We start from the raw sequence: 16166 nt of genomic DNA, 5'->3' as shown, positions 1-16166 counted from the left end.
GTTATCCTTAACCTAGCCTAGCCCTCCTTATGGCCCCAAGCTATTTCCCACACTTAATCCCAGCTAGGCTCCATTGTCCAGGTCCCAGGAGTCCTGTTCACCCCAGTTTACTGGCCATTCCCATCTAGATCCTCCTTAGACTCCTCCTCCAGTCACCCCAAACTACTTGACCACTCCTAGATCCCTCCCACAGTCTTTCTGTATGTAAAGTCCATCTTGTCTCCATTAAGGTGCTCAGATTCTCATAATCTAGCCAATAGCTCACAGATGCTCAGATTCCTTAAGAGTCTAGCTAGTATGGCGGATCTTTAATAAACCTTGTCTTTGGCTGAAAGAAGGCTTAGGTCGAATTCTTTCAGACAGGACCCATGTGTCGTGATCTTAGGGTTCCAGCACCCCTAACTTCTAGACCTCATCAGAACCAAAAAGCAACTACAGTTTTCCCCAATTCCCTAGCGCCCAAGAGAACTGACAGAATTGGGTATACACTTCCTGGTAGGGAATCCGTCCTTCTCCTCTATGCTCCAGAAGGTGTACCTAGGTCCACGGCCTTGAACCGAACCAGTGGACCAATAACCTGAGAGTGTCAGACCTAGTGTGAGACAGCCTCATAACTGTCTGCCTGAAAAGCACCTTGAAAGACTGCTTGGAGAGTGACCCCAACTGCAGAGCAAGATGTGGGGGGGAAGGGCTTACATACCTTCCAGTTTTGGCTAAAGAAGAACTTGAGTCTAGGCAGTTTCCCAGTATGGGACACTGAAATGTTGGAGTTTAGAGGTGCTGGGACCCCAATATGACAACATGCAAATCCTGCCCAAAAAAATTTGACCCAAGCCTTTTTTCAGCCAAAGACAAGGTGTATTAGGACATCCGTCATATTGGGCAGGCTCTTAAGGAGTCTGAATGTTAGTGAGCTATTGGCTAGATTATAAGAATCTGAGCTGTTTATTGTTATTATTAGATAATTTTGCAAACATTTAAAAAATTACATCATCCCTTCAAAACTAGCACACAGATCTATTGCTTCAGTAGTTGAGAATTTGACTTTTCCTCCGCAGCAGGGGTAATAATAGCTAACAGCTGCATAGAACTTCATATACGTTGTCTTACTTGATCATCAAAATAGGACTGTAAAAGGTAGTTATTACCACAATTATACCCATTTTAACAGATGAAGAAACCGAAGCTCAGAGAGGCATGATTGTCTGAGGCAGAACTAGAACCCAATTCTCACCTGAATCGTGGGATTATACATTTAGAGATAGAAGGGAACTTTAAAGTAATCTATCCCAATATTCTTGCTTTACAGTTATGGAAACTGAGACCCAGAGATGAGACATATCTTCTTCATGGTACTGGAGGGAGGTAGTGTCAGCTGGAATCTGAATCTATGTCCTTTTAATCAAATCCAGCATTCATTCCCCTACACCAAGAGGAGGGGGATGTGTTTCACTGTTAGTCCTTGGAGTCAAGATTTGATGGTGGCTTTACTCCATTACTGTTCCCTTTGCACCTCTATTAAGAATAAAAGAGAGAGGAAGGGGGAGAGGAAATGAAATACAAAGTAATGAAATTTCCTCTCTATTCATTTTCTGTCACAAAGTTTATCCAGGAGTGGAGGTCAAAACAGAGAACAATTATCTTCAGAGAAGTCCATACTGTTCTTTTCCTGCCTATCTATAAACAATAGGATGCTAAGACAGGAGAGGGAAGCTATGGAATGATGTCCTTAATTTCTTCAGCAAAGCCTGAATATTGAAATACAATTAGTAGAACCTTAGACTTTTAATATATGAATTATTTTTTCAAAATATTGATAATAAAAGTTGAAAACTATAACATCTATTCACTTTTTAATTGTTTACTGCCTTCCTCACATCAAGTGTATTTCCCTTTCTTTTCTTTAAGAAACAACACATTTTTCATCTTTAATTAAAATGTGTTCAGAATACATTGGAATTCACATTCATTAGAAAATATTTAAAAAACCCTGCAGAAGACATTTACAAACAACCAACTTAATCATTCTAGACCAAGTCCAAATAATATAGGTCTACCCAGGTGAAATGTAATAAACTCCTGAAGGGCTGGGGCATTTATTTGTGTTTGTGCATTTTTCAGCACCAAGGACAGCACTAGGCAAATAGTTCTTAATAGCTCTCAATGCATTGAATGAACGAAGATTTGGAGCTGGAAAGGACCTTAGAGGTCATTTAGTCCAGCTCTTTTATTTTTCAGATGAGGGAACTGAGGCCCAGAGAATTTAAGTGACTTCCCAAAGTTATTTCATTTGATTCTTGCAACAGCCCTATGGAATAGGGTCTATTATTGTCCCCATTTTGCAGATGAAGAAATTGAGGCTAAGGTGAGGGTAAAGAGGAAAAGTGATTTGCTCAGGGACATACTACTAGTAAGTATGTAAGGCATGATTCCAGCTCAGGTCTCCTAATGTTAAGCCTCACCCTATGCCACCTAGAACCCTTTTTTTGGGGAGGGATTACATATTCTGAGAGTAGATATACATTAAAATAACATTTATTTTAAAGAACATATTAAAATTTTGATTTGTAGAATGCGAGTTGGTATGAAGGTATAAAATAAACTCTTTTGAGGAGGCTACACAACCTTTCAGATTTATCACTTGCTATAGCATTCTTCTTTAAATCCAAACCTGTGACACCATTAGACTGCTATGACAAGGCTGTAATAAACCACTTTGGTTGATTTCAACATCAGATCTGTCTTGTCTTCAATTCCATGTTACCATATAATTTATTTCTCACAGCATTTGGCCTACTGTTATAAAATAAATAACAATACAGTATTTTCAGACCAAATGTCTCAAAAGGTTACCTTTCAACTCCTTATACAATAAGAATTGCCTTTTTCTCTGCTTCCAGGGCTATCGAGATCTCTCACAAGAAGGCAGAGTCAGAATTGTAACACATGAAGTTATTGTCTCTATCACTTTCACAGTAAGAGAGAAATTCTGAATTTAGAATTCCAGAAGAACAGCAAAACAGGCCCTAAAAGTTGTGAATGACAGGTGGGTTTTATGATAAAGCATGTGATCCAAATATATTCATTTAAGAATGTATTGTTTTCATATAAACTATTTCTTAAATCTACAGACAAAGGGGTCCAACTATGTCAGTATGGCAGGGGCTACACAACGAGGTGTTGGATCCTAGTGCTGGCATTTTATGGTCAGCACTATAATTTCCCTTGTCCTCTCCAATTTTACTAGATTATAATTATAGAATCATCTTTAGGTCAGTCCAAAGAGACAGCAGGAGATCCAAGCTTCATAGAAGCACTGCTCTTATATCTTGAAATTCTATGGAGAAATTGACAAAACCCTCCAAATAAAATCAACATATACCTTGGTACTTGGTGACTTCAGTGCAAAAGGGGCACAGGTAAGAGAGCCAAAAAGAAATTGGAAAATATGGTTTAGGATAAAGAAATTTAGAAAGGTTAAATGTCTTGGAGACTGCCAAGAACTCTCAAATTTGTATATTCTGAATATTCTCTTTAAGAAGAGAGCTGGGGGCAGCTAGGTGGCACAGAGCTCCAGTCCTGAAGCAGGAGGACCTGAGTTAAAACCTGACCTCAGACATTTATTAGCTGTGTGACCCTTGGAAAGTCACTTAACTCTGATTGCCTCCAAAAAAGAAAGAAGAAAGAAAGAAAGAGAAGGAAAGAAAGTTAGCTTGAAGGAGCTGGGCATGATAAAGATTGAACAATATTGGAGAAAAATGTAATTGATTATATCTTAATAGATAGGAAACAATAAATTAATTAGAAAGAGTAATTGCTGATTTTTGTGAATTAGTTTTTTCTTCTATAACATCTGAGTTACCATATGGGCACAGTGGATAGAGTGTTGCATTTAGAGTCAGGAAGACCTGAGTTCCAATTCTGCCTTAGTCACTTACTAGCTGTGTGGCCCTAGGCAAGTCACTTAACCCCTATCTGCCTCTGTTTCCTCATCTATAAAATAGGGATAATAATAGCACCTACCTTCCAACATCCTTGTGAGATTCTTGTGAGGGATATTTGTAAAGGGTTTCCTTCACACAATGCCTGGTATATGCTTGGCACTTAATAAATATTTATTCCTTTTCTTCCTTTCCATTCATATGTAGAATTTCAAGGGGAAAATCTGTAGCTATGTCCATCAGAGAGCTTTTGACCCTCACTTCTGACAATTAATCAGCAATCATTAAGCATTTATTCAGTACCTGCTGTGTGCCAGGAACTCTGCAAAGGGCTGAGATACAAAGATTAAAGTGAACCAGTCCCTACTTTGAAGGAAATTATGTTCTAATGGGGTAGATAACTTGTCTGTCTGTGTGTATGTTTTTTATATACATGCACACACATACATTTATGTGCATATATATATATAATATATATCTAGATAAAATGTATATAAAATTAGTGAGAAAGAGAAGAAGAAAGGATTAGTTTGTGAGCTCTTTGTATCCCTAGTGCTTAACATAGTGAGAGCTTAATAAGTGTTTATTGCTGACCTAGCAAGCACAGAACTAAACACTTCCTAGAGAGTGAAGTTCCCCTTAGTCCCTACCCTTCTTCTTTCTCGTTTCCCATCCCTCCTCTGCAGAGCCTAGGATTATGCTGAACATGTTATAGGTGCTGAACAAGTAGTGCTTTTCTAATAAGAATTGATATAAAATTTAATAAACAGGCAATATCTAACTCAAATTTTATTGATCATCTGCTTAATACTTCCTCATAAGAATAGCTTTCTCATTTGTCCTGACTCTTCCATGCATATGTAACACAGACTAACCTCATCTCCACTGCCCCAAGACCAGGCAGTTTGCATTTCACTCCTCCCCACAGGTTCTGTTACCCTTATGGGGGTTGGAGGTATCTGGGTTCCTTGCTGTTGACTTCAGCCCCAATCTGTGGTATTCTCTCAAGTGTAGGTGTGATCTTCTGCACCCCAGTTCCATATAGCTACTAACAGATTAACTTTTACAAAGGAGTATATAGTTCAAAAAGTATAATCCAAAATATGTAAACTTACTCCCCAATACATGTGGCGTAATCTACCCCTCTCACCCCATATCACCTTATTTATTGCAAAGTGGAAGGGGATTATGTTCCCAGCTATACTCAATTCCTTTAGAGCACAATCCAAGGTCCATGTCCAAAATGCCCATCAGGCTCAAGTCCCAGGCTGTCTGGCTTCCCTTGGCTTCTCTGCCTGGCTAGCTAGCTTCAACCTCCCGCTTGGAATCCTGGCTCCATTGTTCCCATGGCTCTAATTCCCAGTCCTGTGAAGATCATTGGCACCTCAATCTGAGAAAGACAGATGAAACAGAACAGAAACAAATACTACTAGGCCAGTCTAGTGGAGGGTATACTGCTTCCCAGTTCAGTTTGTAGTGCATGTATAACATCAGCCCAAAACAGTGAACTCTCTTAGTCTGGACATCTTAAGGGGGTAGCCAGTTCTGGTGAGGCAGCCAATGAAAGCAAGCTACCTCCACTCATATCTTAGGGGATATGGGGATCCTTAATGTTAATTGATCTAGGAATGCACATGTAACTCCTGTTACATATACAATTTTATAAAAAATGATTTTTCTTCCTCTCTAAGTCTCACATATATAAAAATATTTGGCCCTGCCACTATACCCAGTATGAGGTTTCTTTAGGGCAATGCCAGTCAATCATAAGTCTCTGAGCAGTCTTAGACCAGACTTTGGAACTGATAATAGAACTGTATACTTTGGTGAAATTCCCATCAGCTCTTTTATAAGTATTACAAGCTAACTGTTGGTGTTTTATGGGGTTCTGAGACCTGGAAAATGACAAGTTAAGGCAACTTAGCCCATATGTCTCCTTATTCTGTTTACCTAGTAAAGGGGCTGTAGAAAAAAATGAGTTTTTCTGGGGAGTGATAAACCTGGATGTAGGTTCCTTAGAGTATGTACCCCTTTGTTCTTTTTTGGTGATGCTTGGCACACTGTGGTCTGTGTCAGTCAATAGATGTGTAGGGCTGGGTGAGAAGGAGTTAATACATTAGCGTCAGACTCAGCTAGACAACATTTTTTCCCCAAAAAAGCACAAGGTAGTAGAGCCACCATCTTACCACAGCCTCCCTCTGATGCATCTCAGAGTATTATTGGATTAAGTTATGTATGTGATAGGCTACCAACAAGAGCTTTCCATTATTTTTTGTGCTGAAGTGATGATTTTTCTATCTAGTTATGTCTCTCATAAACGAAGCAAATATGCAAATATGCAAATCCTTTAGAAATTCTCATTTTAGTAAAAGGCAAACCTGGGTGAAAGAATTCACACATTCAAGATATAGGATTATGTAGAGAGGAAGCCAGAGTCTTCACTTTAAGCCACTGCATATCTACTGAAAGCTCACTAGGTAGAACTTTAATTTGGGGGAAATTATTTTCCCTTTAACAGTTTCAAGTCCCTCACAATTTTAGCCTTAAAACTTCCAGAGAGATGAGAAAAGCCTAGTGAGGTGAGAACATAGTTTAGTGAATATGGTGTTTGATTTTGAGTCAGGAAGACCTTTGTTTAAATCCTGCCTCAATACTTACTAGCTGTGTGATCTCAGGCAATTCACTTTGCCTCTCTGGGCATCAGTTTTTCTTCTATAAAATGAGAGGGTTAGATTAGAAGGCCTCTGGAGTTCATTTGAGCATTTGAACATCTCTGACTACAGTCCAGGGGCCCCAATACAAGCAACTTGTGTTGCTTAAAGGAATGACCGTATGAAGAGTGAATTGAGGCAGCCGATAGAAAGCACACATTTGAGAAAGTAGTCAGTGACTTAGATGAGAGAAGCTTTGTTCAGAGTGGGAGGACGTGGTACATTGGCAAGAACACTGCATTTGGCCTTAGAGAGAACAGGTATGAATCCCAGCTTTCCTAATTACTACAAAGCTGTAGCTTTTGACTTACTTTCAAATTTGTTGTACTCCAGGCTTAAATTTTTCTACACTAGCACTGGGCACCTAGGCAAATATTCACTTGTGTGCCTGATTTGACAGTGGTAATGTCTTCACTAAACTTCTGATATTTAAGACTAGCCATTTTCTCTTCTTTCTCTTCTTTCCTTTTCCTTTCTTTCTTTCTTTCTTTCTTTCTTTCTTTCTTTCTTTCTTTCTTTCTTTCTTTCTTTCTTTCTTTCTTTTTCTTTCTTTCTTTCTTTCTTCCTTTCCCAGCTGTTATTCCATATCTTTCCTCCTTTTTTTGCCTAAATTCCTTGATTAGGCCATCTATATTTGGTTCCTCTACTTCCTTTCTTGTCTGTCTGTCTGTCTCTTTTTCTCTCTCTCTGAAAGAGTTTATTTTTTCAGAGGAGTCAAAATATTCACATATAAAGAGGCAGAGGACAAAATATGAACTTGGATCATTCATTCCTTAATTGTACATTTTAAAAGAGAATTTCACAGCAAGTGACATGATGCCAATGAGTTTTTCAGATTAGAATGCAAACAAAAGCAAATCACCATCATTTGGATGTCATCAAAAGTCCTTGTTGTCCATTCCCCATTCTCTCCCCCTACCCCAAGGTGTCAGGAATCCCTCTAGGTTTTTTTCCTGTGGGGGAACTGTCAGGATTGAGAAACAAATTGGAAAGAAACCTGCTCTACTGTGCATGAACAGGCTTGACTTTAAATAGGGTTTAGGAATGGCTCTATAGAAAGAGACAATCCCCTGCACCTACAGTGCCACTCTCCTGGACACAGATTTAGCTGCCAAAGAACTCCATTTCCAGCTATTGTTTGGAGTTACACATGGGGCTCTCTACCTCAGCTGTGGTTGGTGTACATCTAAGAAGAGTAAAGCTAGGGATAGTGAGAAATCTGATCTTCTTTTTGTCCTACTGAAGAGGTGCTATCCTTTTGTTGTTGAATTCACAAACCCCTGGAAAGCTGAACATTGCCCTGTAGTTGGATCTTTACCTTCTGTTGTTTCAGTGTTCTGTATTACTGGAATCCTCATTTTCTCTCTAAAATCTTTCTCTCCCTGCAGGAATTTTCTTCAACTATCAACTAACTCTAAAGCAGCAAACTTGGCCTTACCTTGCCAAATTTGTTCTACTCCTTCTATCTACTAGTGCCTGACCCTTACTTACATGACTGAGCCATCACATCTGTCATAATGAGAGTGATTGCGAGAGAGGAGAGAAAGAAGAGAAGGAGATGTCCATCCTAAGTAATTTCTGAGGTTAAAACTTCAAGGGTAAGGTCAGGAATACAGTTACTAATTCCAAGGTTTGTTTTTATCGGTGGGTAATATTAACCCTTTATTAGTCAAACTGTACATTGTAATGTAAAAATAGCTGAATGTTTTATGTTGTAATGAATGGTGTTTGGTGTAATTGAGAGTTTAGTAAGCATTTTTAATGGTGATGGTTTGGATGGCTATATTTACACTAAAGGAATCCATGACTACTTCCATAAATTCAAGACTTGATTTGGCTTTTTTGCTCCCTTCACCAGTACTGAACTGTTACATGGGCAATAGAAGCAGAGATTAGAATGTATCCAAGTGTCATAGTAGGAGATGAACTGGAATCAGCATACAAAAGCTATTGATGATAAAATGTTCTCCTAGTCTGTGTTTCTCCCCTTTCTTCTCTGGTCTTAACCTTTCAGTAAACTGAAATATCATTTTTAGACACTAGATGGCACCAAAAACGGATATTTTCCTCAATAATCCTTAAACATCTATTAAGCATATATTTTGCCAGTCACGGCAGATAGCCTTTGCTAAAGTATGCAGATGAACGAAATGTCATTTATAAAGAAAAGCAAGAAGACCAATTGGCTAAACCATAGAGTGTGAAAGGGAATTGTATATTCTTGAAAATAAGCTTGAAAGAGGATATAGCCAGGGAGCTCCTCAAAGGAGCCTGTATTTGATGCAAGATGAACTGGAAGCCATTGGAATTAACTGAATATGTTTTTTGACGATTGCTATTAGAATATTCCATTAGCTGTTGAGTGAATGATAGACTGGAGAAGGGGAAAACTTGACACAGATAACCCCAACAGTACATTATTTTAGTAGTACAGGGGATAAGTGACAACATACTATGTAAGTAGAGAGAATGGGGTGAATACAGGCAATATTGTGGAAATAGTAATGACAAAATTTGGCAACTGATTGAATCTATAGCAGGACAGAGAGGAGATCATAGACTAGATAAGGATACAGACAGACAGATAGATAGGTATTGAGAATAAAAAATAAAAACAAGATAATTTATGACCTCAGTGAGATGACATTCTGGTAAGGAAAGAGACTACCTAAAAGGAAGCTTAAAAGAGAGGAAAGGGGACATAGTTTATAGGTGGTGTCCAGAAAAGGAGGGGGAGATTAGTTCCAGGCAAGATAAGGTCCAAGTTCACCTGTCAGAGTAGGACTTTGAGGTTGCAAACCTGGGTGGCTGGAGAGATCCTTATGTCCCTAACAGCAAAAAGGAAGTTCAAGAGAACAGTGGATTTTCTGGGTGAAATCATACTTTCTGTTTTGAACATGTTCATTTGGAGTTGCCTTTAGCACATCTAGTTCCAAATGGCAGCCAGCCGTTTCTCCCTTACTCACCTTCTTCCCTTCAAGTTATAAGCAGCTAGAGTGATGTCCCCTCAAATATAGAATTTCCCTGTTTAGCAAAACTTATGTTTTTGTTCTAGACATAGTATGAAAGGAAGACCAAGTTAAGCCATTTTCTTGGATTTATTTACTCCATGTTTTGCTCTTGTGGGTGGGTAACATTAATACTTCCCTCAGTTCACATGCACTATTCAGTATTCTCCTATAGCAGATGACCTTTGCTATGACTAAGGGCTTAGTTGGCATTTTTAGAGGTGATGATTTGGTCTGAATGGCTAGATTTACACCGAAGGAATCCATTACTAGCTCCCTAAATTAAGGACTTCATTTGGCTCTGTCTTGTCCCCTTTTACTGGGACTGAACTATTACATGGGCTAATATCCAATAAAAACAGGATTTGAAAGGTTTCAAAGTGCCATTGTAGGGGTTAGACAGGAGCCAGCATACTCAAAATGTTGATCATGAAATGTTGCTCCATTAGTCTATGCTTCTCCCCTCCTTGCTTGTCTGGTATTAATCCCTCAGTAAACTGAGGGTGCTATTGAAATATTCCAGTTAAGTGATGAGAAGGGAATAGATGTAAGATCTATTGTGGAAGTCATGATTGATTCAGGTGAGTGGCACAAAGCAACACTAGCATAGGTTCAATTGGTTTATTGATACTCACAACCAAGCATGTAGGAGGGTATGGACAGATGAACAGCAGTTTGGTCAGGGAGAGAGTGTCATGTCAAATTCTACTCACTGACCATCCCATGGGGCAGAATGCAGTGTAATAGCCCAGATGAGCAATGGGATGAGGGATCTGGTTGAAGGCACAGAGCCCTAGGAGTCTGGTTTCAATAGGGTTTTCATACAATGGGCCTCACATGGCAATTATCACATGGTTGGTGAGGTGATGGGTTCAGAGAACATGGACCAATAGCAAAGTGGGCATCTCTAAAGATTTACCAGGAAGACCTATTCAGGAAGAGGAGAATTTAATAACTACCACATCATCAAGCTTGTGGAAGAGTTTCACTGGCTAGTTCTAATAAGAACTGATTTCAGGTCGGCCTTATGAGGACTGATATATGGAAGAGTAGGGCCATAGGCAGCTCTGGCTACTAAATACAACCCTGATCCCTCTTTCCTAGACTGTCTCAGCACAAATTTTCCCTTCAGAGGAGATTTACCTCAGCCAAGAGGACATAATACAGATGAGGATACATCTTTCCATTGGATTCATCTCAGGACCCATTTGACCTCCATAGTATTCTATGGCACACAAGATGAGTATTGGGGAAACTGACTGAGGAAGGCCTCAGCCTCCCCAAGAGGCTCACCTTGACCAGAAGAACAAATTCCTTGGCTATTTCTATTTGAAGTTGGAGAACCAATTGAGCTGTTCCCTAATCTTTTCCATGGATGTTGCCATTTCTCCACTAATATTCACCCCAAAGCAATGTGCAGTGTTGGTTGTGGGACAGTTGCCTTCTTCACTAGCTAGCAGATAACCTAGGGCAATGTTGTGGTCTAAAACCATCAGTGCCAGGGAGTGAAGATTTCTTTCCTGGGCACCTGTGGCTTTATTGGTTTCACTGGCTATGAAGGCTGTGATAGCTCATAATTCATTCCACCTCACATGGCCTTATCTACAGTAGGAAGAACCTAACAATTCATTGGAATCCAGTTTCTCAAATGTCCTGTTTGAAAGTTTTCCCTACACACACTGTGTAAGTCAATGAATCTGCTCTTCAGCAGGTTCTTGTGTATAGTAAATAGTGTGACCATCATACCAGGGGAAGAATCCTTGTTTGGGACCAGTGTGAGGCAATCTGTGGTAACCCAGAGACACAGGATTGCATGAGGTCTTTGCCAGGACAGAAAATTTGCATTTAAACTATTGTCAAATCTCCAAAGGCCTTGTGATGGAAAACACTGTCCACATCCAAAGAAAGAACTATGGAGTTTGAATGCAGATCAAAGCATACTATTTGCTATTTTTTTTCTTCTGTTGAGTTTTGTTTTCTCTTTCTGGTGGTTCCTCCTATTGGTTCTAATTCTTACTTACAACATCACTAATGTGAAAATATGTCTAATAGGAATGTATATGTATAGCCTATATCAGATTGTGTACCGTCTTAGGGGAGTATGGTGGGGAGGAAGGGGGAGAAAAATTTTAAACTCAAAAGCATATAGAAGTGATTGTTGATAAATCAAAATAAATTAATAAAAAAAGAAAAAAATAAACTGTCAAGGGAAAGGCTTGTCTACATTATTAATGGAATTCCTTTCCATTTTAGGAAGCCTGGGATTGAATAGTTACGGATTTGAGAGAGCTTGGTTGCACACAAATATCACTTAATTTCTTACAATTTTCCCACATTGTAGCAGGAGGCATGAGTAGGGAGCAAGGGTCACCACCGGCCTCTGCCATGGCACATTACTTCAGAAATGCAGCCTGTACACCCTTATTTACAAAAGGAGCACCTATGGCAATTGAGGTATCTACTAATCGTGTCCAAAATTCCTTTCTCCACCACAGGAGTCAGGTCCTCTGGCAGCTATTAGGTTGTAGCATGGAGTTCACATTGAGATTGTTTTAACTTCTCATTCAAGAATCATAACCTCAAGGGGTTTTGTGATTTTTTTTTTTTAAGATTTGGACTAAAGCATGTGACTTCAAATCCAGGCTCTGCTACTTTTTATCATTTTGGTTTGGGCACACTCTTACCCCCTCCCTGAGCTTGCTGTTCTTCCTCTGAGCAGGTTTCATTAGATAATATCCTGTGGCCTTTCCATCTCTTAATCCTGTGGTCATGTCAGTGAAGAATATAATTTGTTTGAGCAAATGAAGGCTTCTCTAACTTTTCATAGAAGAGTTATGCCTAGAAATAGGCCTACCTGAACATGGGCCATGGGAGACTGTAGAAGAAGTCCAGAAGTTATCAACATATCCTCTAGTGAAACAAGTGAGTGAGGCATTTATAATATTACGCATGGAATACCAGAACATCAAAGAGTTGTTACAGATTCAAAGAAGGATGACTCTGGATTCAAGGTGGCACTAGCAGCTGCAAAGAGCCCACACATTTCCTCAAAAACCCAACTCAGTGAATAAACTTCACAGGAATCACTTCTTGATCAAAGGCCCATAGGTTATTTAAGCACTTAATCTCCCTTCCTACATTTCACCCTCACCCTTAAAATGGGATCAAAGATAGAGAGACTTCTTGGGGAACTTCAGGCACTTTAGTCTAATTATACTTGTTTTATAAATGAGTGAACAGATCCAGAGAGAACAGTTAATTGCCCAAGGTCATAGAGACAACCTTGAAAGAAAGAACTTGGCCTCAAATTCTTGTCTACTGACTCCAAGGACCTTGTCAATGTTCTGGGATGAGAAGCCCATTCAGAACAGGGGAGGGCTGATTCAGGCCTGTGTCAAAGCCATCAGAGTCCTCAAGAAGGATTTTATGTAGTGCCTACAATGTCCCAGGTAGTATGTTTGGCACTAGAGGTACAACAATGAAAAGGGAACAATCCTGTCCTCAAGAAATTTATATTCTACTGAAGGACTACATGTTCAGAGTTAAGTAAATTCAGGATTGGAGATGAGGAGGAGGGGAGCACTGATATCTGGGGATTCTGAGAGATGAGGAGGGAGTACTTTTCATGCATGGGGCATGGCCTGTGTGAAGTCACAAAGACAGGGATGTCATGTTCCATGTAGGGTACAATGAGCAGGCCAGTCTGACCTTCATGAAGGTGAGGCATAGGTAATCAGCGTGAAAAGGGAGACTGGATCAAGATTGTTAAGGGCTTTCAAAAGCAAGCAGAAGAGTTACTATTCTCTTTTAGGGGCCCTAGTTGCCCTGTAGCTTCTTGATCAGAGGAATGACATGGTCATAGAATTGTGATTTAGGAATGCCAGTGTGGAAGCTGTGTGATGATGGGTTCTTGAGGGGAGTGGCAAGATGAAGGGGATGGAGAAGGAACTAGCATTCACTGAGCTCCAGGTGTTTGTCAGGTCCTGTGCTTTTTCTAACTGTTATCTCCTTTGATCCTCACAACATCCCTAGGAGGGAGATGCCATTATTAACCCCATTTTACAGTTGCGGACTCTGAAGCAGCCAGAGCCTAAGTGGTCACAGAAATAGTAAGGGTCTGAGCTAACTGAACTCAGGTCTTCCTGAGTCTAGGCCCAGTGTTCCATCCACTGCATCACTGAGCTTCCAAGGATGAATGTACCACTGGGTGGAGAGCCCCTCACCATCACCCTCACTAGGAGACTGTTGCTATTGCTAAGTCTTGAATTTGGGTGGTTATGGTATGAGTGGGGGGAGGGGATGTATGTTAGAAATATGGAGAAGTGAACTAATGACAACTTGGCTGCTTAATGGACTCGAGGTGGGAGTGGGAGTATCATCAGTCTGGGATGACTCTAGGGTTTTGAATCTGGGTGGCTTAAAAGGGGGTGGTGCAATGCTTGGAATACATAATAGGTGATGAATAAATTCTTGTTGCCTTAGTGACCTCAACAGAAGTAGGCAAATTAATAGAGTGCGTTTAGAGAACATATTAAGTGAATTTGGAATGCCTATGAGACTTCCAATTGGAAATGCCAAGCAGGCATATGACTGGAGCTCAGGAAAGGGAAGAAGGTTTGTATATGTAGACATAGGTGTTTTCAGCCCCAGTGGTAGATGAGAATTGAATACTTGGACACTGAAAAATGAGTGAGAGACAGACATTCAGAGACAGAGACATTGAGACAAGAGTAGAGGGTCCAGGACAGAACTATGGGAAATAGGGTGTAAAATCTTTGATTAAGGAGAGCAGGGAGGGGCCAGAGAGTTGTAGAGAGGCAGATTTGGCCTCAATGTCAGGAAAATCATCCTAATCCTTAAAACTATGGAAAGTAGAATGAGTTGCCTAGGGAAGTAATGAGTTCCCTCCCACTGGAGGCATTCAAGAAAAGGCTTGTTGATACTTGTCTGGGATATAAAATTACAGAAAGAGTATCTGAGCTCTTATCTGGCTTTTCCAGACAATGGCATTCTTTATAATCTTTGTAAAATAGATATTTGAATCAATGGTTTTATATATATGTATATGTTTATATATATATATATATCTGCATACATATATATATACATATATACACACACACACACACATATATATATATATATATATATATATGCATATATACACATACATATACATGTGGTACACACATATGGGTGGGGTACGAAGACCCTTACCAATAAATTGGAGACTCAGAGATATTAGCAAAAAGAATAGTTCATTCATTGGCTTTCTCAAGAAAGAGCTCTCTCAGAGCACCCACAAGATGGCACCGACTGAAGAGAGCGGGAACGTGTTCAGCTCAGCTCATCAGATTATATAGATCCTAACTGCAGTCCCCCTGCCCACCCACTGGCTCTTCTTCCCATTGGCTGGGTTTCGGAGCTCACAGTCTAAGTGAGGAAACTTCTTCCCAGCACCAAGGACAAAAAGGGTGCGAAACAGGGCCAACAACTAGGGAGGGGGCCTGAGGAGGGATAAAATCTGGGTGAACACGATGTGGCTGTGTCACCTGATCTTGTGACACTTTGCTTTCTCAGCAAGGCAGCTTCTAAGAAATGTAGGGAGGGGTCAACTCCACTGAGGGGGCTTCACTATTTCAGCATTCCATTCAATCCCCTCCTCTTATTTTCATCCTTTTGAAGACCCCTCACACCATTCTTGGTAAACCTCATCAACCCAGTCTTTGCCTCCCTCGGGACCCCGACGTTCTTCTGCTACAAGGTAATCTAGTACTCGCCTATGTTGGAGGACTGCTTCTCTTGTCTGAGTTGCCTGGTCTGCTAATAAGTCAAGAGCCCTTGTAGTCTGGTTAGTGATAATTTCTACTACTGCCTATTTAACATATAAATTGGTGTTATTGTATCCCCAACTACCATCCTGTGCTGCAGGTAGTGGGTCCATAAGTTTGGATAATCCTATCCGGGGCCAAGTATCACTCCCTCTGTTTACATCTCTGATACTGGTAAGGGAAATGTCTATGCTTCTCTTTTCTCTTTTTAGATAAAAACTTTGGTCTCACTGAGCCTATATAACACACCCCAGTCCAATTAACAGGAAGGTGTGTATATGCTGTTAATCCACAGATCCAATAATGTCCTTCCAAAGCGGGCTGCTCTTTTTCAAAAATTTGGATACTATTTTGAATGAAGGGATAATACTGTTGGTCCTTGGTTCTGAGGGGACCCCCCCCCCACTAGACTTGGATACTGACATTTCCATAATGCATGTTGTTCCCTACGTTCACTTTTCTCTGTAGGCCACTGAAAGGAAAGGTTAGAGTTGCTCCAAAAATCAGAGAACAGAGTTTGTATGCCACCTTTAGTATGTGCACCAAGCGTGTTGTTATGCCATCCCCATTTGTGGGTTTTCCCCAAATATATTTGTCCCTTTGTCTGATTGGAAAGGATTAAACCCATTAGGGAGTAAACAAAGGGAACTGCTAACATAGAAGGCTAAAACAGGG

The 16166-nt window shown here is 40.1% G+C and overlaps 1 long non-coding RNA gene across 3 annotated transcripts in view; it reads left to right on the top strand.

Annotated features, from left to right (window-relative positions):
* LOC110200357 (uncharacterized) overlaps positions 1-16166 on the top strand; it is an 89214-nt gene that overhangs the window by 21250 nt on the left and 51798 nt on the right. Inside the window, exons 3-4 of one of the 3 annotated variants that reach the window (XR_002322233.2) lie at positions 2901-3046; positions 8041-8250. This is a non-coding gene — a long non-coding RNA (uncharacterized LOC110200357). Of the gene's footprint in view, positions 1-2900; positions 3047-8040; positions 8256-16166 lie in introns of all 3 variants that reach the window. The other 2 variants (XR_002322232.2, XR_013483617.1) reach the window with 2 other exon arrangements.

Source organism: Phascolarctos cinereus, unplaced genomic scaffold, assembly GCF_003287225.1.
Source record: "Phascolarctos cinereus isolate Bilbo 61053 unplaced genomic scaffold, phaCin_HiC Scaffold_8;HRSCAF=390, whole genome shotgun sequence".
Lineage (NCBI taxonomy): Eukaryota > Metazoa > Chordata > Mammalia > Diprotodontia > Phascolarctidae > Phascolarctos > Phascolarctos cinereus.
The sequence above is the reverse complement of the archived record's forward strand: the minus strand, read 5'-3'. Positions and strand labels throughout refer to the sequence as shown.